The sequence below is a fragment of the Oncorhynchus gorbuscha genome, linkage group LG02 (assembly GCF_021184085.1).
Source record: "Oncorhynchus gorbuscha isolate QuinsamMale2020 ecotype Even-year linkage group LG02, OgorEven_v1.0, whole genome shotgun sequence".
Taxonomy (NCBI): Eukaryota; Metazoa; Chordata; class Actinopteri; order Salmoniformes; family Salmonidae; genus Oncorhynchus; species Oncorhynchus gorbuscha.
Genome location: NC_060174.1, coordinates 18,909,460 through 18,931,808, shown reverse-complemented (window position 1 = coordinate 18,931,808; position 22,349 = coordinate 18,909,460). Strand labels below are relative to the sequence as shown.

Below are 22,349 nucleotides of genomic sequence, written 5' to 3'. Positions count from 1 at the left end.
TGGTGAGGGGTTATGTGTTCACACCACCTGCCCCAACCAACCTCCTCCTCCTCAGACCTCAGCAACCTCTGCGCATAGGAAGCAATATTTAAGAGGAAAGAAGAACACAAGACCAGGAGGGAACAGACAGGAAAGATAGAACATGACAACCCGAAACAATGGTCAGTCATGTAAACATTCAGGAACATGGCACAAAAGACCAACAGCTACAAACTCCAACGAAAAGAACATCAGGGTCCTTAATTTTTACAACTCCCAACGATTCATAGTCACTTCCAACGATTCATAGTCACTTCCAACGATTCATAGTCACTTCCAACGATTCATAGTCACTTCCAACGATTCATAGTCACTTCCAACGATTCATAGTCACTTCCAACGATTCATAGTCACTTCCAACGATTCATAGTCACTTCCAACGAAACAGAATTTCACTAATTTCAATCATTTAAGCTTGTAGTGTTCAGCGATCTTCCACAGCTGTTCTTAAGTACATAATTCTAACAGGTCCTCTGATGGAAAGCAAATGAACTTGTATACATGAGACACCATAGTCATAAGTAAGTAATCTTGCTCAACCCCTCTGCTGAGCACATCAGACCACAACCAGAGAAATGACAATCACCCTGAGCACCACAGGAGATGAGATACGGAGCTTCCCCAAAACCTACAATAACTCAACCCTAGTCTTCGTGCAGATTTGCGGTGGGTATTTACGCACTGTAGCCCGCTGGCAAGGAAATAGAACTCCCCAGCATGCTGGCAAATTCCACCAAGCCACGGACGTGTCCCCGAGACAACTGCTCAGTCCACAGACACCACACAAAAATAACAAACATTTAACCATGCCCAACATGTCCCAAATTGAAACACGTCACTAAGCCTATCAGGGGAAAAAGGCTATAGCTCTGGATAGCAAGTTCCACTACCCTACACAAATCTCCTACCGAGGTACACAGCCGATTTACTCACCTCCTCAGTTCTACTTTCCAACAGAAAGTAGAACAAGAGTTTCCAGGCTAGGCAAGGCCTGGAAACTAACCATTATACTCTCTCCAACGCAGCACACAAACCAAACAACAAAGGCAACCAATACTGGGCCGATCACACTCAAACACCATATTCAAACCAAACACGTACCTCCATGGTCTCCCAAACCAATAGTTCAAAGATCCCGGATGAGCCCCCACTTGTCACGAACCGGCTCAAAGCCCGTAACAAAGGGAGACAACGTGGAGATAAGGATTAGCAAAATATATATTTATTAAATAAGTAACTAAGTATAATATACAATGGTGTATGTAATCAGTAATCAGTAGTGTAAGTGAGTGTTTTGCATGCATGAATGTGATAATGCAGGGTGATGAAAGGTGCCAAAGCAAACAAACAAACGGCCACCAAGAACCACAACAGAATCTACAAAAGGTGTCTGCATGGAGAGAGTCTCCTCCATGAATGTGGAAGAGGTCTATTTATCCTGGGAGACACCTGGCCCAGGTGTTTCCCATGTAGCTGACGACCCTCTCAACTCCGCCCACCGGCATCCTAATAAGGAAACAAGAACAAAGACAGAATACGGCAGACAGAGTGGGAGGTTCGTCACAGTATCTATATTTCTATGATTTCAAAGGTTTCCTGATAAACATTTTCTGATGTGTGAATCTTCAACCATCTTTATGGTACCATTTGAAAGCTGAAGTTGAATTGTCCTCACATTTTAGTACATTTATCAGCCAAAACATGACGTCCACCCTGTATTCAAGAGCATGCTTAGTGTCAACCGATGGTGGGCACAACAAACACCTCTGATGTAAAATAGGTTCTAAGTTCTAAGCTATGAACATGAGAAAAAGTGTATGCATTTTTAGATATTGACATTAAAGGTAAAAATCTGTTTTAAAAAAATGTATGAAATAGTTTAATCAACCCTAGTTTGACAAAGATTTCAAATTATATCAAACTCAACCGTTTCTGTTTTTCAGTGATGAAGACGGATGTCTAATGGTATGGTATGCAAAGTGGATACATTTTGAGCACCTGGATCATGTGAATGTTTTGGCATTCATTCAGGTCAAAAAAGTCACTTTCTGATCATTTCTACCATGGGTAAACATGTATGAAAGTGGTGCTGTCAGAAAGGGATTGAAATCATGTGGAACGACTCATAAGCAACCTGTCAACCTCATAATTAGGAAAAGAGTTTAGAATTGTTGGGGTGGTGATTGTGCGATGTCTTTAGTGCCTTGTGGAAAATACATTTTCTATTGGCACCCTTTTGTCCCTCACATCTTTAGAATAATGGAGCTCTCTGAAAGTAAAGTCATGGAGGACGTCATTTTATCTGAAACAATTGCAAATGGTGTGAGCGAAAACAATTGGAACTTTATACTATTCACCAAACAGGAAAAAGCTAATGATGTGAACCTCCCCTGGTTTAAGTGTGTCAAAGAGCAGTAGGGCCCAAACAGGGGTTCAGAACATATTGTAGTTAACATGTCTTTGAATTGAGTCGTTGTCATTTTGTCAGCAGTGGCATGCAAGTATTTGAGGTCTTTTTCATCCAATTACTTAACATTTCAAATGTTATTCTTTCCCTCTGGTTAGAATTTACCAAGGTCTGACAAAGGTCAGACGTCCAATTACTTAGTAATATGGCGGGGGAACGACTCCCGCTCAGTTCCGTCTACACATATTGCATAATCTTCAATCACTAACACTGACAAATCATCTATAAATGGGGATGGGCTGGCAGCCTGCCAAATGTGTTCCTATAGGTCTGAGAAGTGCTATTCTTATTGCAGTGCCAGCTACACCACCATTCAACAGTTTAGGGTCACTTAGAAGTGTCCTTGTTTTCCATGAAAATATACATGAAATGACTTGCAAAATTAAGAGGAAATATAGTCAAGAAGTTGACAAGGTTATAAATAATGATTTTTAATTGAAATAATAATTGTCCATCAAACTTTTCTTTCGTCAAAGAATCTTCCATTTGCAGCAATTACAGCCTTGCAGACCTTTGGCATTCTAGTTGTCAATTTGTTGAGGTAATCTGAAGAGATTTCACCCCATGCTTCCTGAAGCACCTCCCACAAGTTGGATTGGCTTGATGGGCACTTCTTACGCACCATACGGTCAAGCTGCTCCCACAACAGCTCAATAGGGTTGAGATCCGGTGACTGTGCTGGCCACTTCATTATAGACAGAATACCAGTTGACTGCTTCTTCCCTAAATAGTTCTTGCATAGTTTGGAGCTGTGCTGTGGGTCATTGTCCTGTTGTAGGAAGAATGTCTCCAATTAAACGCCGTCCACAGGGTATGGCATGGTGTTGCAAAATGGAGTGGTAGGCTTCCTTCTTCATTATCCCTTTTAACCTGTATAAATCTCCCACTTAACCAACACCAAAGCAACCCCAGACCATCACATTGTCTCCACAATGCTTGACAGATGGCGTCAAGCACTCCTCCAGCATCTTTTCATTTTTTCTTCATCTCACGAATGACGTTCTTTGTGATCCGAACACCTCAAATTTAGATGAGTCTGTCCATAACACTTTTCTCCAATCTTCCTCTGTCCAGTGTCTGTGTTCTTTTGCCCATCTTAATCTTTTATGTTTTATTGACTAGTCTGAGATAGGGCTTTTTCTATGCAACTCTGCCTAGAAGGCCAGCATCCCGGAGTCGCCTCTTCACTGTTGACATTGAGACTGATGTTTTGCGGGTACTATTTAATGAAGTTGCCAGCTGAGGACTTGTAAGGCGTCTGTTTCTCAAACTAGACACTCTAATGTACTTGTCCTCTTGCTCAGTTGTGCAATGGGGCCTCTCACTCCTCTCTCTACTCTGGTTAGAGACAGTTTGTGCTGTTCTGTGAAGAGAGTAGTACACAGCGTAGAACGAGATCTTCAGTTTGTTGGCAATTTATTGCATGGAATAGCCTTCATTTCTCAGAACAAGAATTACTGACAAGTTTCAGTAGAAACTTATTTCTTTCTGGTCATTTTGAGCCTGTAATCGAACTCACAAATGCTGATGCTCCAGATACTCAACTAGTCTAAATAAGGCCAGTTTTATTGCTTCTTTAATCAAAACAACAGTTTTCAGCTGTGCTAACATAATTGCAAAAGGGTTTTCTAATGATCAATTAGCCTTTTAAAATGATGAGTCTAGATTAGCTAACACAATGTGCCATTGGAACACAGGAGTGATGTTTCCTGATAATGGGCATCTATTCGCCTATGTAGATATTCCATAAAAAATCTGCCGTTTCCAGCTCCAATAGTAATTTACAACATTAACATTGTCTACACTGGCAGGGCCTCCTGGGTGGCGCAGTGGTCTAGGGCACTGCATCGCAGTGCTAGCTGTGCCACCAGAGACCCTGGGTTCGCGCCCAGGCTCTGTCGCAGCCGGCTCCAACGTGGAGGTCCGTGGGGCAACACACAACTGGTTTAGGGAGGGCTTGGCCGGTAGGGATATCCGGCTGGCTTCTGGGTTGGATGCATGCTGTGTTAAGAAGCAGTGCTACTTGGTTGGGTAGTGTTTCGGAGGACGCATGCTTTTGACGAGGCCATATGGGAGTTATAGCGATGAGACAAGATAGTAACTACTAACAATTGGATACCATGAAAAGGGGGGTAAAAAATAAGCTCTGTCAGGAGGACATATTTCTGATCAATTTCATGTTATTTTAATGGGGCTTTTCTTTCAAAAACAAGAAAATGTACAGTTTAATTTACAGATGTCGGAAGTTTACATACAACTTAGCCAAATACATTAAAACTCAGTTTTTCACAATTCCTGTCATTTAACACAAGTAAAGATTCCCTGTCTTAGGTCAGTTAGGATCACCACTTCATTTTAATAATGTCTAATGTCAGAATAATAGTAGAGTGAATTAAATATTTCAGCTTTTATTTCTTTCATCACATTCCCAGTAGGTCAGAAATGTACATACACTCAATTAGTATTTGGTAGCATTGCCTTTAAATTGTTTAACTTGGGTCAAACGTTTTGGGTAGCCTTCCACAAGCTTCCCACAATAAGTTGGGTGAATAGCATTGCCTTTAAATTGTTTAACTTGGGTCAAACGTTTTGGGTAGCCTTCCACAAGCTTCCCACAATAAGTTGGGTGAATTTTGGCTTATTCCTCCTGACAGAGATTGTGTAACTGAGTCAGGTTGTAGGCCTCCTTGCTCACACACACTTTTTCAGTTCTGCCCACAAATTTTCTATAGGATTGAGGTCAGGGCTTTGTTGCCCTTAAGCCATTTTGCCACAACTTTGGAAGTATGCTTGGGGTCATTGTCCATTTGGAAGACCCATTTGCAACCAAGCTTTAACTTCCTGACTGATGTCTTGAGATGTTGCTTCTATATAGCCACATCATTTTCTCCTCATGATGTTATCTATTTTGTGAAGTGCACCAGTCCCCCTTGCAGCAAAGCACCCCCAAAACATGATGCTTCACGGTTGGGAGGGTGTTCTTCGGCTTGCAAGCTTCCCCTTTTTCTCCAAACATAACGATGGTAATTTTGGCCAAACAGTTCTATTTTGGTTTCATCAGACAAGAGGACATTTCTCCCAAAAGTACGATCTTTGTCCCCATGTGCAGTTGCAAACCGTAGTCTGGCTTTTAATGGTGGTTTTGTAGCATTGGCTTCTTCCTTGCTGAGCAACCTTTCAGGTTATGTCGATATAGGACTTGTTTTACTGTGGATATAGATACTTTTGTACCTGTTTCATCCAGCATCTTCACAAGGTCCTTTGCTGTTGTTCTGGGATTGATTTCCACTTTTCGTGCCAAAGTACGTTCATCTCTAGGAGACAAAGCGCGTGTCCTTCCTGAGCGGTATGACGGATGCATGGTCCCATGGTGTTTATACTTGCGTGCTATTGTTTGTACAGATGAACGTGGTACTTTCAGGCCTTTGGAAAATGCTCCCAAGGATGAACCATACTTTTGGAGGTCTACCATTTCTTTTCTGAGGTCTTGGCTGTTTTCCTTTGATTTTCCCATGATATCAAGCAAAGAGGCACAGAGTTTGAAGGTTGGCCTTGAAATACATCCACAGGTACACCTCCAAGTGACTCAAATTATGTCAATTAGTCTATCAAAAGCTTCCAAAGCCACGACATCATTTTCTGTAATTTTCCTAGCTTTATAAAGGCACAGTCAACTTAGTGTATGTAAACTTCTGACCCACTGGAATTGTAATACAGTGAATATAAGTGAAATAATCTGCCTCTGATTGGGAACCACACTAGGCAAAAAACAAAGAAATAGAAAACATAGAAATCAAGAAACTAGAATGCCCAACCTAGTCACACCCTGGCCTAACCAAAATAGAGAATAAAAGCCTCTATGGCCAGGGCGTGACAGTACCCCCACCCAAAGGTGCAGACTCCGACAGCAAAACCTGACTCTAAAGGGTAGGGTCCGGGTGGGCATCTCTTCACGGCGGCGGCTCTGGTGCGGGACGTAGACCCCTCTCCGCCCGCAGATCCCTTAGCTTTGGTGGCGGCCCTGGTGCATGGACCTTCACTGGAGGAACCGGGCCGCAGATCATCGCCAGCGGAACCAGACCACCGATCATTGCCCGGAGGCTCTGGACCGTCGCTGGAGGCTCCTGACTGGGGACCCGTCGCTGGAGGCTTCGTGCCATGGATCATCACTGGAGGCTCTGTGCCATGGATCATCACTGGAGGCTCCGTGCCATGGATCATCACTGGAGGCTCCGTGCCATGGATCATCACTGGAGGCTCCGTGCCATGGATCATCACTGGAGGCTTCATGCCATGGATCATCACTGGAGGCTTTGAACGTGGAGCTGGAACAGGTCTCACCGGACTGAGGAGACGTACTGGCAGCCTAGTGAGTGGAGCTGCCACAACACGTCCTGGCTGGATACCCACTCTAGCTCGGTGAGTGTGGAGAGCTGGCACAGGACGCACTGGGCTATGACGGCGCACTGGAGGCATAGTGCGTAGAGCCAGCGCAGGACACACTGGACCGGGGACGTGCACCGGAGGTCTGGAGCGCAGAGCTGGCATAACTTGTCCTGGCTGGATACCCCCCTTAGCCCGGCAAGTGCAGGGAGCTGGAACAGGCCGCACTGGGTTGTCCTGGCGAACTGGGGATACCGTGCATAGAGCTGGCGCAGGATAACCTGGGATAAAGAGAATCACCTGAGGCCAGGAGCGCTGAGCTGGCACAATCCCTCCTGGCTGAATGCCACACTAGCACGACAACTGCGGGGAGCTTGCAGAGAGCGCACAGGGCTGTGGCTGCGCACCGAAGGCATGGTGCGCAGAACTGGATAACACGGTGCTTGACCAGTCATTCTCTCCCCACGGTAAGCATTGGGAGTTGGCTCAGGTCTACAAACTAACTCCACCAAACTCTCCGTGTGTCCCCCCCAAAAATGTTTTGGGGCTGCCTCTCGTGCTTACTTCGTTGCCGTGACTCCCTCGCTGCTTCCACCTGTTCCCATGGGAGAGGATCCCTTACGGCCAGGATCTCCTCCCACGTCCAGTATCCTTTGCCGTCCAGGATGTCCTCCCATGTCCAGTCCTCCTGACCACACTGCTTGGTCCGTTTGTGGTGGGATTTTCTGTAATATTTGTCGTCTGAAGGAGACCAAGGTGCAGCATTGTAAGTGTTCATGATTCTTTAATTACTCAGAACACCAAACAACAACAAAAAGAATAACGAACTGCAGGCTTCACAGAGCTAACAAAAAACAAGATCCCAACAAACACCAAAAGGAGTGACAGCTTATATGTGATCCACAATCAGAGACAACGATAAACAGCTGCCTCTGATTGGGAATCACACTCGGCAAAAAACAAAGAAATATAAAACATAGAAATAAAGAAACTAGAATGCCCACCCTAGTCACACCCTGGCCTAACCAAAATAGAGAATAAAAGCCTCTCTATGGCCAGGACGTGACAGTCGTGCACAAAGTAGATGTCTTAACTGACTTGCCAAACTGTAGTTTGTTAACAAGAAATGTGTGGAGAGGTTGAAAAACGAGTTTTAATGAGTCAAACCTAAGTGTATGTAAACTTCCGACTTCAACTGTAAGTGACCCCGAACTTTGGAACGGTAGTGTACCTTTATATTTTATCAAACTAAACTCTAGGCTTAGGCCATAGAGCTGTAAAGTTGTTTGATCTTATTTGGAGAACAAATGGGCTAAGGATTTTAAGTATTTTGTTTTACAACTGAATGATATTAAAATAATTTGCATAAATCATGAAGTTAACTGAAATAATTTAGGTTGTTTTGCATTTCACTAATTACTTTTGCATTGAAATCCCATGAGGAAATAAGGCCTTTTGCAATTTGCCAGCTGCATAATCTCACCACAGGACTCTGGCTCTGTTTCTTCATACTCTAAAAACAACCCCAGCCACAAGAAAGCTGTTTGGAATTTGCTTTGTATTGTGTTTCTAGCTCATTTCTGCTGAGTGCTCATTCTAGTGGGGTAGGGGTGAGGCGGAGGGGTTGAATTGTTCAAGATATGCATTGTGGCCCGATTGTTCTGCTGTTAAAGATCTTTGATTAAAGACTGAGGCAGGGCCAGTCTGCCTCGGAAGCAAGCAAATTGGTTGCCTAGTCTATAGGGGATTCGTCACTTGGCTCTGATATTTTGGGAGCTGTTTACAGTCTCCTGTGTGATGCTTGCTGGTCAGGGGCTTGGCTCAACATTTTGTACACTGCCCTCCAATGACTGAGGAGTTGATTGGTTGAACATGTGACATCATTGAGTATCACAGTTTGCAGGTTGGAGTGAAAAAATGAACATTGTTGTGTTTTATTGCAGTGTAGAATATTTCCACAGAGAACAAGAACACAATCATGTGATTAAGATGTAGACATAAACAACATGTCATTCATAGTGAATATGCATAATAGATAAACAGTATCTCTGCCTTATAACAAAACAACGGTGGGATTATGAAAAAGCAAATGCACAGTGGAAAAAACTGCCAAAAGAGCATGAGAAAGTGTAGCAGTTTCCCCTGCAAGAATGACCAAAGAACCGAAGCCCAAAACTCCCACTGTCTGGATCTGTGGCATCATTGGACAGACTATAAAGAGCATATCAAGCAGAGTGGTGACTGGAGTGGCATGATCATTTCAAACACTGGTGAATGACCTGGTAATAGTTCCTCATTATATCACATTGTGTCAGATCTGTGTTTTGTATTGTGACTATATAAGGTAATAAAAGTGCAAATAATGTATCTGTCATCAAACTTTGTGTTTTTATTGTCATGTCTCCTACTTTCATTGGGTGTCATATATGTTACTGGTTTGCCATCATAAGTGTCCTGTGGAGTTTACATAACAATTTGGACATTGATCCAGCAGTTTGTTGTTTCATTAAATATTGAATGACTGGGTTAAATGGCTCATATACACATTATATGGCTGTGTATCTGTCTTGTTATTCTCTTTCTCAGTGTGTCGAATACAAATGCCGTTATCGCTCCTCAGATGCTCAGTTGGCCTTGCAGACAGCTTGCCTGTTATGGGTTTGCACCGCTCATTAAACGGATGACACCCAAACTACTTACCAGCCTGGCTTTTGCATGGCCTGCACTAACTAACAAGACCCATTAGGGATGTGTCACCGTAGACCTCCCCTTATAAAACAGTGTCACTCCCTGGCCGCCTCGCAAGGTCAAGGGTTCACTTCCTGTATTTTACTAGTAAGGTCGGGTTATCAGGGCTGAACTGGAAAAGGCCCAGCAAACCTGATAAGGGCCAGACTAGACGGAATGGGCTCCTCCGTCCTTCCCAGTAGCTCCCACTCCCCTGCCTGTCTGGCCCGTTTCTCGAACTGCGGGCTGGGTAGTACAGTGCCAGAGTCACAGACTTGTTTTAACTGATGGGCATTCAAGTGACTTCCCTGGGTTCTGATAATAGGACAATACATAGATTAGAGCAAAGTTGTGAAGCACATTCTTCTCCACCCCATTACATTTCCTTTGGTGAAATGTCTGCTGAAGACATTGGTCTGTGATAAGAACGAGGGCCAGCCAAGCAATTGCTGATAAACAGTAGAAATTTGCCATTAATTTAAAACCTCTTGACTACATCAACACGAATTCTTGTGACAATGAATTTCAGTGTCCTCATTACATTTTCTTTTATATTGCACATCTATAAAGGCTTATTACCATATTTGTCTCAAGCTCCTTTGACATGCTGAAAATAGAGACAGCATAGCACACATACAGAGTACATGCAGGTCCTGAAGCCCAGTCACTGCCAGTGCCTTGTGTTCTGATGTAGTCTGAATTCAGAGCTTGCATTGCCCAACCTCTGGGCTGTGAGGTGCCAGGGCCTGAGGTTGATTATTTTCCCTTCCGAGACAGGGGAAAATTAAAACAAACTGTCCTTCCATATAAATAGTTGGAATTCTGTTTGCACAACTGACTGGGAGCAAGGATTAAAACATCTGAGGCACCAGTCCTGAATGGGCTTTCTTGTTTTTCTTTAGGATTGGTGAGTACGTCATTGGTCGCTCGCTCTGAGGGAAGAGAGACGTGGGATGTATTATAGCCGGTCTAAAATGTATGAGCTTTTGCTCGTCATATACTATGACAGACTGTTCTCGGTAGTTTCAATAGATCTCATAATGTTCTGCCATCCAGAGTAAAATACAAGAAATTGCCGTGTTAAAGCAATTAAGCTATATTGTCTGGTCTTGAATGAATCCATGTTATTTCTACAATAATATTTCATGCAAGAAGAACACGCCTAGCCAGATGGAATCATGAATGGAAAACACCCTTCCATGCTGTGGGTATGCATGCCAGCGTACAAGTATGTATGACATGTAGATTGTAATGTTTAAATACAACAAATGTGACCCCAGCGAGGTGAATGAAGATATTGTGATGATAATATAAGGCAGAAATATGTGCGCTATTTGACCACGGAGTTTATAATCGCGTATGTTCTTTCGTGATCTCATATCCTGTGCCTCACGCCTTCACTTCCTCTTGGTAAGTGAGGAAGTTTCAGGCAGTTAATCCGACGCCTCATTCGTTCTTTCACTGAGCTGTCAACATTTAATTGTGAGGCGACTACATTCGATATAAAATATATATAGCCAGCTAGCTAGCTATACTTCTCTGCAACAACGTTTTTCTTTTTGAAAACAGCTGCTCTCGTCTTACTATGACTCTCAGGTGATCGTCAAAGAGTCCAGGTGGTTCTGGTAAGTGTCTTTATTTAATTTGAGCTCTCCACATCACCCCATGTGTTGGAGATTGGTTGCTTGCTAGCGAGCTAAAAAGCTGCGTTTAAACAGGCAGGCATTCACTTCTGATATTCTTTCCACTGATTGTTCTTTTGACCAATCACATTCACATCAGCTCTTTTTTCAGAACAGATCTTTTTAGTCTAAAGAGAAATTAGAGAGAAACAAAATCTGAATTGGGCTGCCTGTCTAAACGCAGCCTAAGAAGGCTAACGTTAGCAACTAGCCACAGTTCAGTCATGCTCAGCCATACCATAGTAGTGTAGCCAGTTCTTGTGTATCACGAAATGGGGATTCCTCCAGTCCGATTGCTGTCTCTCCTGTGTTTCACATTGACAGCTAAACTAGAACGAGCGTCTTAAGCTAGCTATTTATCCAGCTCATTTAATTTCTATGAGCGAGCTAGCTTTCTTGCTCTGTCATATTGGTCTCCCTCTAGCTATTATCTGAGAACATTAGCTAGTTAAGGTTACTTGGTTAGCTAGCGAGATAATGTTTTAGCTGCTATTGTGTGCAGTTCATCACTGCGTTGTCTGTCTAAAGTCACTAAGATGACTAACATTAAATAACACAAGCATTTGCTTACGTTACTATCTAGGTAGGTAGTGCATGGGTGCCTAACTTTGTCTGAAAGTGGGGGTGCAAAAGCTTGGGAGGGAGTGTGTGTGTCCCCCCAGAAAATTTGAGTGTTAAAATTTCAACAGTTTCTTAACAGGGGGAATCCATATTTATGAACGGAACACAACTATTTTTCTTAGGTTTAGCCACAAATTATATTGGAAAATAGGCTTTGGTAAACCGTATATACTGTATACCGAGATATTTGGAAAAAGCCACAGGATGGTTTTTCAATACCATTGAAACTATTTACTATTTATTTTATACATTTGAATACTGATATGCACTTTAAGTAAATACCTGCAGTCAACTTGCACAATACGTTAGGAGATAAAGAACATTACGTTCTAAATTTCACTTGTCACAATATTATGAAGCTTACGGTAGTCACATGTCACGTGGTGTTTGTCCGGAGCCTTGTGAGTAACTCACTGTTGTGCAGCATGCTCCAGGTGATCTAATTACAGTAAGGAATTCACAGCTACATTTTTGCCAGCTAGATATCTTATAACTATTATGATAACTGTCTAAAATGTGCTAAATTCTCTGCAGTTGTGTGTTTTGGTGTGCTAATTTAGTAGCTAGTTAGCTATCTAGTTAAGAGGTTAACTATGTCCTAAATCAATTATTTGCTTGGTAACAGTGTAACAGTATAACTTTAGACTGTCCCCTCGCCCATACCCGGGCGCGAACCAGGGACCCTCTGCACACATCAACAACAGTCACCCACGAAGCATCGTTACCCATCGCTCCACAAAAGCCGCGGCCCTTGCAGAGCAAGGGGAACCACTACTTCAAGGTCTCAGAGCAAGTGATGTCACCGATTGAAACGCTATTTAGCGCGCACCGCTAACTAAGCTAGCCGTTTCACATCCGTTACAACAGCATAGAATCCCCTCAGATCAAGAGCCTTGCTGCCTATTTGTTTTGCGCGTGCAGCAAACTGTGAGTAGAATTTGAGTAACATTCTCATTTTTAAAATTTATATTTGGGCAAAACAGTTAAGAACATTCTTATTTACATATACTTGTATAGTTTATATCCGAAGCTCTACAAAATGTTCGCAATGCACTCATCAGCATTTAATTAGCATTCTCTATGGAATTTTACATGTACACTGAACAAAAATATATACGCAACATGTAAATGGTTGGTCTCGTGAGCTGAAATAAAAGATTGCAGAAATGTTCCATACGAACAATGCTTATTTCTCCCAAATTTGGTGACTAAATGTGTTTCCATACCTGTTAATAAGCATTACTCCTTTGCCACACCTGTCAGGTAGGTGGATTATCAAGGAGCTGATTAAACAGCATGATCATTACACAGGTGCACCTAAAAGGCCACTCTAAAATGTGCAGTTTTGTCACGCAACACAATGCCACAGGTGTCTCAAGTTTTGAGGGAGCGTGAAATTGGCATGCTGACTCATGGAATGTCCAACAGAGCTGTTGCCAGAGAATTCAATGTTTATTTCTTGACCATAAGCTGCCTGAAATGTTGTTTTCGAAGAAATTTGTCAGTACATCCAACTTGCCCCACAACCGCAGACCATGTTTATGGTGTTTTGTGGGCGAGAGGTTTGCTGATGTCAATATTGTGGACAGAGTGCCCCATGCTGGCTGTGAGGTTATGGTATGGGCAGGCATGAGCAGGCATGAGCTTTGGACCACGAACAAAATAGCATTTTATCGGTGGCAATTTGAATGCACAAAAATACTGTGACGTGATCCTGAGGCCCATTTTGATCAGATCTGTATTCCCAATCATGTGAAATATGTAGATTGGGGGCTAATGAATTTATTTCAATTGACTGATTTTCTCATAGGAACGGTAACTCAGTAAAATCTTTGAAATTGTTTCATGTTTGTTTTTGTTCAGTATACTTGTAAGCATTGCTAACCTTCGGATTACAGCATATTAGTGGGGTTTGATAGCAGCTCCCCTTGTGTTCAGTGCCAGTATTACCAAATATCCCAGTATGACAGTCTCGTTACCGCCCAAACCTATTGGGGAAAAAGTGTTTAAATGACTAGATTACTAACCTATTCCCTTCCCCTGAAAATCCCACCCCCAATAATTAAATAACAGGTCTGAAACCCTAACAACCCTGGGACTCTAAAACATCCCTTCCCTGAAAATCCCACCGATAGTGATCGATTGATATGTCTGAAATAGAGGTCGACCGATTTAATCGGAATGGAAGATTTAATTAGGGCCGATTTCGAGTTTTCACAACAATCGGTAATCTGCATTTTTGGACACCGATTGTGCCCGATTACATTGCACTCCACGAGAAGACTGCGTGGCAGGCTGTTTCGCGAGAGCCGCAAGAAGCCAAGGTAAGTTGCTAGCTAGCATTAAACTTTCCTGCATTTGCCAGCAGCTCTTTGCTGTGCTTCAAGCATTAGGCTTGAACTCATAAACAGCTCATCAACTCCGTAGATTAGGCTGGTGTAACCGATGTGAAATGGCTAGCTAGTTAGCGGGTTGTGCACTAATAGCTTTTCAATCGGTGACGTCACTCGCTCTGAGACCTTGAAGTAGTTGTTCCCCTTGCTCCGCGGCTTTTGTGGAGTGATGGGTAATGATGCTTCGAGGGTGGCTGTTGTCAATGTGTCCCTGGTTCAAGCCCAAGTAGGGGCAAGGAGAGGGACGGAAGCTATACTGTTAAACTGGCAATACTATAGTGCCTATAAGAACATCCAATAGTCAAAGGTATATGAAATACCAAATGGTATAGAGATAAATAGTCCTATAATTCCTATAATAACTACAACTTCTAACTTCTTACCTGGGAATATTGAAGACTCATGTTACATTTTACATTTACATTTATGTCATTTAGCAGACGCTTGAAAGGAACCACCAGCTTTCATATGTTCTGAGCATGGAACTTAAATGTTAGCTTTTTTACTTGGCACATATTGCACTTTTACTTTCTTCTCCAACACTTTGTTTTTGCGTTATTTAATCCAAATTCGATATGTTTCATTATTTGAGTGTCACGCCTTGGTCTTAGTATTTTGTGTTTTCTTTATTATTTTGTTCAGGCCAGGGTGTGACATGGGTTGTTGTATTTCGTATTGGGGTTTTTGTATTATTGGGATTGCGGCTGAGTAGGGGTGTTGTATGGGCTTGGCTGCCTGAGGCGGTTCTCAATCAGAGTCAGGTGATTCTCGTTGTCTCTGATTGGGAACCGTATTTAGGTAGCCGGGGTTCACTGTGTATTTCGTGGGTGATTGTTCCTGTCTCTGTGTAGTTTCACCAGATAAGCTGTAATAGGTTTCACGTTCCGTTTGTTGTTTTGTATTTTGTAATAGTTATGTTCATGTATCGCGATCCTTCATTAAAGATCATGAGTAACCACCACGCTGCATTTCGGTCCGACTCTTTCGACAAACGAAGAACGCCGTTACAGAATCACCCACCACACACGGACCGAGTGGCGTGGAAACAGGCAGCGACTGCTGGAGCAGCAAAAGGAGGATGAATTATTCGGAGAATGGACATGGGAAGACGTGTTGGATGGTAAAGGTTGTTACACTTGGGAGGAGATACTGGCCGGAAGAGATCGCCTCCCATGGGAACACGTGGAGGCACTAAGGAGAGCAGAGGCAGCCGGAGATAGGAGCCGACGATACGAGGGAACACGGTTGGCAAGGAAGCCCGAAAAGCAGCCCCAAAAAAATTATTGGGGGGGTTCTTAAAGAGAGTATGGCTATGCCAGGTAGGAGACCTGCGCAAACTCCCTGTGCTTACCGGGGGGCTAGAGAGACCGGGCAGGCACCGTGTTATGCTATGGAGCGCACGGTGTTTCCAGTGCGGGTGCATAGCCCGGTGCGGCACATACCAGCCCTTCATATTGGCCGGGCTAGAGTGGGCATCGAGCCAGGTAAGGTTGGGCAGGCTCGGTGCTCAAGAGCTCCAGTGCGCCTGCACGGTCCGGTCTATCCAGAGCCAACTCTCCTTGTTTATCGTGAGGAGCCAAGGAGGAGACCAGAGCCGGTGTTAGAGGTGAGCGAAGCAGAGACTGTGAAGGAGTTAATGGGGAAAGTGGAGGAGAGGGTAATGAGGGAGTTGCTAGCATGGTGCTATAGGTACGATATTCGTCCGACGGAGCGTGTCGGGGATTTAATGGCACCTGGGTCAGCGCTCCATACTCGTCCTGAGGTGCGTGTTACTCGGCTGGTGGAAAATGTGCCAGCCTCACGCACCAGGCCTCCTGTGTACCTACCGAGCCTTGCACATCCTGTGCCAGTCCTGCTCTCAGGCTCTCCAGTACACCTTCACGGTCCAGTCCATCCTGTGCCACCTTCACACACCAGTCCTCCGGTAGCAGCTCCCCGCACCAGGCTTCCTGTGCGTGTCCTCGATCCTGTAGCACCAGTTCCAGCACCACACACCAGGCCGTCAGTGCGCCTCGCCTGTTCAGCACAGCCAGAGCCTTCCTTCCCTCCTGCGCTGCCGGAGCCTCCTGCCTATTCGGAGCAGCCTGAGCTGTCAGTCTGCATGAAGCAGCCAGAGCTGTCAGTCTGCAGGGTGCTGTCAGCCTGCATGGAGCAGTCAGAGCTGTCAGTCTGCATAAAGCAGCCAGAGCTGTCAGTCTGCATGGAGCAGTCAAAGCTGTCAGTCTGCATGGAGCAGTCAAAGCTGTCAGTCTGCATGGAGCAGCCAGAGCTGTCTGTCTGTTCAAAGCAGCCAGAGCTGTCAGTCTGCATGAAGCAGCCAGAACTGTCAGTCTGCATAGAGCAGCTTGATCCGCCAGTCAGCCATGATCTTCTAGATCTGCCAGATCTGCCAGTCAACCAGTCTCTTCCAGATCCGCCAGCCAGCCAGGATCTACCGGAGCCTACTACCTGCTTGGGCTTCCTCTCAGTACTGGGCTTTCTCTCAGTACTGGGCATCCCCTCAGTCCCGGGCTGCCCCTCAGTCCCGGGCTGCCCCTCAGTCCCGAGCTGCCCCTCAGTCCCGAGCTGCTCCTCAGTTCAGTGGGGTTCTGGGTGAGGACTATTAGGCCATGGTCTGTGGCGAGGGTGGATTATCCCAGGACGCGAAGGGGAGGAACTAGGACATTAATGGAGTGGGGTCCACGTCCCGAGCCGGAACCGCCACCATGGACAGACGCCCACCCGGACCCTCCCTATGGTTTTGAGGTGCGTCCGGGAGTCCGCACCTTAGGGGGGGTTCTGTCACGCCTTGGTCTTAGTATTTTGTATTTTCTTTATTATTTTGTTCAGGCCAGGGTGTGACATGGGTTTATGTTGTTGTATTTCGTATTGGGGTTTTTGTATTATTGGGATTGCGGCTGAGTAGGGGTGTTGTATGGGCTTGGCTGCCTGAGGCGGTTCTCAATCAGAGTCAGGTGATTCTCGTTGTCTCTGATTGGGAACCGTATTTAGGTAGCCTGGTTTCGCTTTGTATTTCGTGGGTGATTGTCCCTGTCTCTGTGTAGTTTCACCAGATAGGCTGTAATAGGTTTCACATTCCGTTTGTTGTTTTGTATTTTGTAATAGTTATGTTCATGTATCGTTCCGTTTTCCTTCATTAAAGATAACCACCACGCTGCATTTCGGTCCGACTCTCTTTCGACAAACGAAGAACGACGTTACATTGAGGCTAAATGTATTTTATTGATGTATTATATTAAGTTAAAATAGGTGTTCATTCAGTATTGTTGTACTTGTCATTATTATAAATAAAAATATAAAATTGTCCGATTTTAATCGGTATCTGCTTTTCTTTGATTCTCCAATAATTGGTATCGGTGTTTAAAAAAAATCATAATCGGTCGACCTCTAGTCTGAAACCCTACCAACTCTGTGACTGTCTCAAATACCCTGCTCCACTCTGACAATCCCACCCACAGGGATGGATTGACAGGCCAACCTGCTAACCTCTCTGGGGTAGGGGGCAGTATTTTGACATCCGGATGAAAAGCGTGCCCAAAGTAAACTGCTTGTTGCTCACGCACAGAAGCTAGGATATGCATATAATTGGTTTAGATAGAAAACACACTAAAGTTTCTAAAACTGTTAAAATTTATGTCTGTGAGGACAACAGAACTGATATGGCAGGCGAAACCCAGGACAACCCCCCCCCCAAAAAAACCCAGCTTATCACTATTTTCAATGGCTAGTACTATAATTTATAAGCCCAAATCCTCCCAAATTGCAGTTCCAAGGGCTTCCCCTAGATGTCAACAGTCTTTAGGAGTTTCAGGCTGGTTATTGGAAAAATTACCTGGAAATTGTAGTTTTTCTAGGTGGCTCCCATTTTAGCTGTAGAATTTCCAAGCGTGTGGAGGAAAGCGCGTTCTTTCTTATTTACTTCCAGGAATGAACACACTATTCTCAGTCTTAAATTTGATTGTTTATTTGTGTATTAGGATACCTAAGGTTTGATTATAAACGTTGTTTTGACTTGTTTGGAAAAGTTTATTAGTAACGTTTGGGATTCATTTTGATGGAGGGAAACTGAGTGGATTATTGACTGAAGTGCGCCAGCTAAACTGAGTTTTTATGGATATAAAGAAGGACATTATCGAACAAAAGGACCATTTGTAATGTAACTGGGACATTTTGGAGTGCCAACAGAAGAACATCATCAAAGGTAAGGCATTTTTATATCGCTATTTCTGACATTTGTCGCACCGGCCTGGTTGAAATATAATTTTCATGTGTTTGTATGCGGGGTGCTGTACTCGGGTCATGGTTTGCTTTCGCAAAATAAAGCCTTTTTGAAATCTGACACGGCAGCTGGATTAACAAGAAGTTGAGCTTTATTTTGATGTATAACACATATTTTCAAGAATGTTAAATATTTGAATTTAGTATTTTTGAATTTTGCGCTCTGCAATTTCACTGGATGTTGGCCAGGTGAGACGCTACTGTCCCACGTACCCTAGTGAGGTTAAGAATGTGCCCAGGATAAATAAATAAATGTTATTGGTTGCATACACAAACTCAGCAAAAAAAAAATGTCCTCTGTCAACTGCGTTTATTTTCAGCAAACTTAACATGTGTAAATATTTATATGAACATAAGACTCAACAACTGAGACAAACTGAACAAGTTCCACAGATGTGACTAAATGGAATGATCTGTCCCTGAACAAAGGGGGTGGGGGTCAAAATCAAAAGTAAGTCAGTATCTGGTGTGGCCACCAACTGCATTAAGTACTGCAGTGCATCTCCTCATGGACTGCACCAGATTTGCCAGTTCTTGCTGTGAGACGTTACCCCACTCTTCCACCAAGGCACCTGCAAGTTCCTGGACATTTCTGGGGGGAATGACCCTAGCCCTCACCCTCTAATCCAACAGGTCCCAGACGTGCTCATAGAGATTCGGGCTCTTCACTGGCCATGGCAGAACACGAACAATCCTCTCTTGCAGGAAATCACCCACAGAACGAGCAGTATGACTGGTGGCATTGTCATGTTGGAGGGTCATGTCAGGATGATCCTGCAGGAAGGGTACCACATGAGGGAGAAGGATGTCTTCCCTGTAACGCACAGCGTTGAGATTGCCTGCAATGACAACAAGCTCAGTCCGATGATGCTGTAACACCACTCCAGACCATGACGAACCCTCCACCTCCAAACCGATCCCGCTTCAGAGTACATATCTCAGTGTAACGCTCATTCCTTTCGACAATAAATGAGAATCCAACCATCACCCCCGGTGAGACAAAACTGCAACTCGTCAGTGAAGAGCACTTTTTTCCAGTCCTATCTGGTCCATCTACGGTGGGTTTGTGCCCATAGGTGATGTTGTTGCCAGTGATGTCTGGTGAGGACCTGCCTTACAACAGGCCTACAAGCCCTCATTCCAGCCTCTCAGCCTATTGCGGACAGTCTGAGCACTGATTGAGGGATTGTGCATTCCTGATGTAACACGGGCAGTTGTTGCCATCCTGTACCTGTCCCGCAGGTGTGATGTTCGGATGTACCGATCCTGTACAGGTGTTACATGTTGTCTGCCACTGTGAGGACGATCAGCTGTCCATCCTGTCTCCCTGTAGTGCTGTCTTAGTTGTCTCATAGTACGAACATTGCAATTTATTGCCCTGGCCACATCTGCAGTCCTCATGCCTCCTTGCAGCATGCCTAAGGCATGTTCACGCAGGTGAGCAGGGACACTGGGCATCTTTCTTTTGGTGTCTTTGAGTCAGCAAAAAGGCCTCTAGTGTCCTAAGCTTTCATAACTGTGACCTTAATTGCCTACCGTCTGTCTTAACCTGTTAGTCCTACCCACACCGTATTCGGTAGCGTAATCATAGCCTCAAGCGTTAGCGATTTCTTAGATGTTTCAATGAGGAGACTCTCAGTTACATAGCAGATGTCCAGTTTTTCCTGAAAGATGCTTGTGTAGGTCAGTCAAACTTTTTTCTGAATTAACTCCATAATATCGACTGAAACATGGAAAACGTTGTTTGAATCCATCCTCAAGGTGTTTTGACTGTTCCACAGGTTCATGTTTATGGTTCACTGAACAAGTATGGGAAACAGTGTTTTAAACCCTTTACAATGAAGATCTGTGAAGTTCTTTGGATTTTTACGAAAGACAGGATCCTGAAAAAGGGACGTTTTCTTTTTTTGCTGAGTTTATTTGGCAGATTTTATTGCGGGTGTAGCGAAATACTTGATTCTAGCTGCAAAAGTGCAGTAATATCAAACAATACACACATCTGAAAGTAAAATAATGGAATTAAGAAATGTATAAATATTAGGACGAGCAGTGTGTGTGTAGATGTACAGTGCATTCGGAAAGTGACAGGAAAAAGGGGTCTGAACAACCTACACACTATCCCATAAGGAAAAAACGGGTTAAAAAAATATAATTAAAAAAAAATATTTCATTGACATAAATATTTAGAGCCTTTTGTCATGAGACTTGAAATTGAGCTTGGGTGTTGAGCTTGGGTGTATCCTGTTTCCATTGATCATTCTTGATGTTTCTACAACTTGATTGGTGTCCACCCGTGGTAATTTCAATTGATTGGACATGATCTGGAAAGGCACACCAGTCTATATAAGTTCCGACAATTGACAGTGTATGTCAAGAATGAAAACCAAACCACGAGGTTGAAAGAATTGTCCGTAGAGCTCCGTGACATTTCTGCAGCATTGAATGGCTCTAAGAACACAGTGGCCTCCATCATTCTTAAATGGAAGAAGTTTGGAACCACCAAGATTCTTCCTTAATGTGTCTGCCAGGCCAAACTGAGCAATCGGGAGAAGGACCTTGGTCAGGGAGGTGACCAAGAACAGAGTTCCTCTGTGGAGATGGGAGAACCTTCCAGGAGGAAGGACAATCATCTCTGCAGCACTCCACCAATCAGGCCTTTTATTGTAGAGTGCCAGACGAAGCCACTCAGTAAAAGCTACATGACCGCCAGCTTGGAGTTTGCCAAAAGGCACCTAAAGGACTCTCAGACAATGAGAAACAAGACTCTTTGATCTGATGAAACCAAGTTTGAACTCTTTGGCCTGAATGCCAAGCGTCACATCTGGAAGAAACCAGGAACCGCTCATCTGGCCAATACCTTCCCTACGGTGAAGCGTGGTGGCAGCATCATGCTGTGGGGATGTTTATCTGCGGCAGGGACTGGGAGACTGGTCAGGATCTAGGGAAAGATGAACGGAGCAAAGTACAGAGAGAGCCTTGATGACAACCTGCTCCAGAGCGCTCAGGGCCTCAAACTAGGGCAAGGGTTCACCTTCCAACAGGATAACGACCCTAAATACACAGCCAAGACAATGCAGGAGTGGCTTCGGGACAAGTCTCTGAAGTGGCCAGACCAGAGCCCAGACTTGAACCTGATCGAACATCTCTGGAGAGACCTGAAAATAGCTGTGCGACAACGCTCCCCATCCAACCTGACAGAGCTTGAGGATCTCAAAATCAAATTTTATTTGTCACACGTGCTGAATTCAGCAGGTCTTACAGTGAAATGCTACTTACAAGCCCTTAACCAACAATGCAGTTGTTAGAAATATAAGCAATAAAAGTAACACTAGCGAGGCTATATATAGGGGAAACCGGTTAGTCAAGGTAATTGCGGTAATATGTAGGTGGAGTTATTAAAGGGACTATGCATAGATAATATCAGTAACAGTAGCTTAAAAGGGGGCAAAGCAAATAGTCTGGAAATACTCCTTCCTCTGGCACCCCCTGGTATAGAGGTCCTGGATGGCAGGAAGCTTGGCCCCAGTGATGTACTGGGCCGTACGCACTACCCTCTGTAGTGTCTTGCGGTCGGAGGTTGCCATAACAGGCACTGATTCAACCCGTCAGGATGCTCTCGATGGTGCAGCTGTAGAACCTTTTGTTCTGCAGAGAAGAATGGGATAAACTCCCCAAATACTAGTGTGCCAAGCTTGTAGCGTCATACGCAAAAATAATCAAGGCTGTCATTGCTTCCATAGGTGCTTCAACAAATTACTG

General features: G+C 44.1%; 1 protein-coding gene across 6 annotated transcripts in view; it reads left to right on the top strand.

Moving 5' to 3' along the window:
• The first annotated feature begins 10,425 nt into the window (after positions 1 to 10,425).
• LOC123998526 (polyamine-transporting ATPase 13A3-like) overlaps positions 10,426 to 22,349 on the top strand; it is a 51,692-nt gene continuing 39,768 nt past the window's right edge. For 4 of the 6 annotated variants that reach the window (XM_046303507.1, XM_046303533.1, XM_046303508.1 and 1 more), the window contains exon 1: positions 11,027 to 11,241. The gene's annotated coding sequence lies outside the window, so the exon portion shown is untranslated. Of the gene's footprint in view, positions 10,524 to 11,022; positions 11,242 to 22,349 lie in introns of those variants that run through there. The other 2 variants (XM_046303516.1, XM_046303525.1) reach the window with 2 other exon arrangements.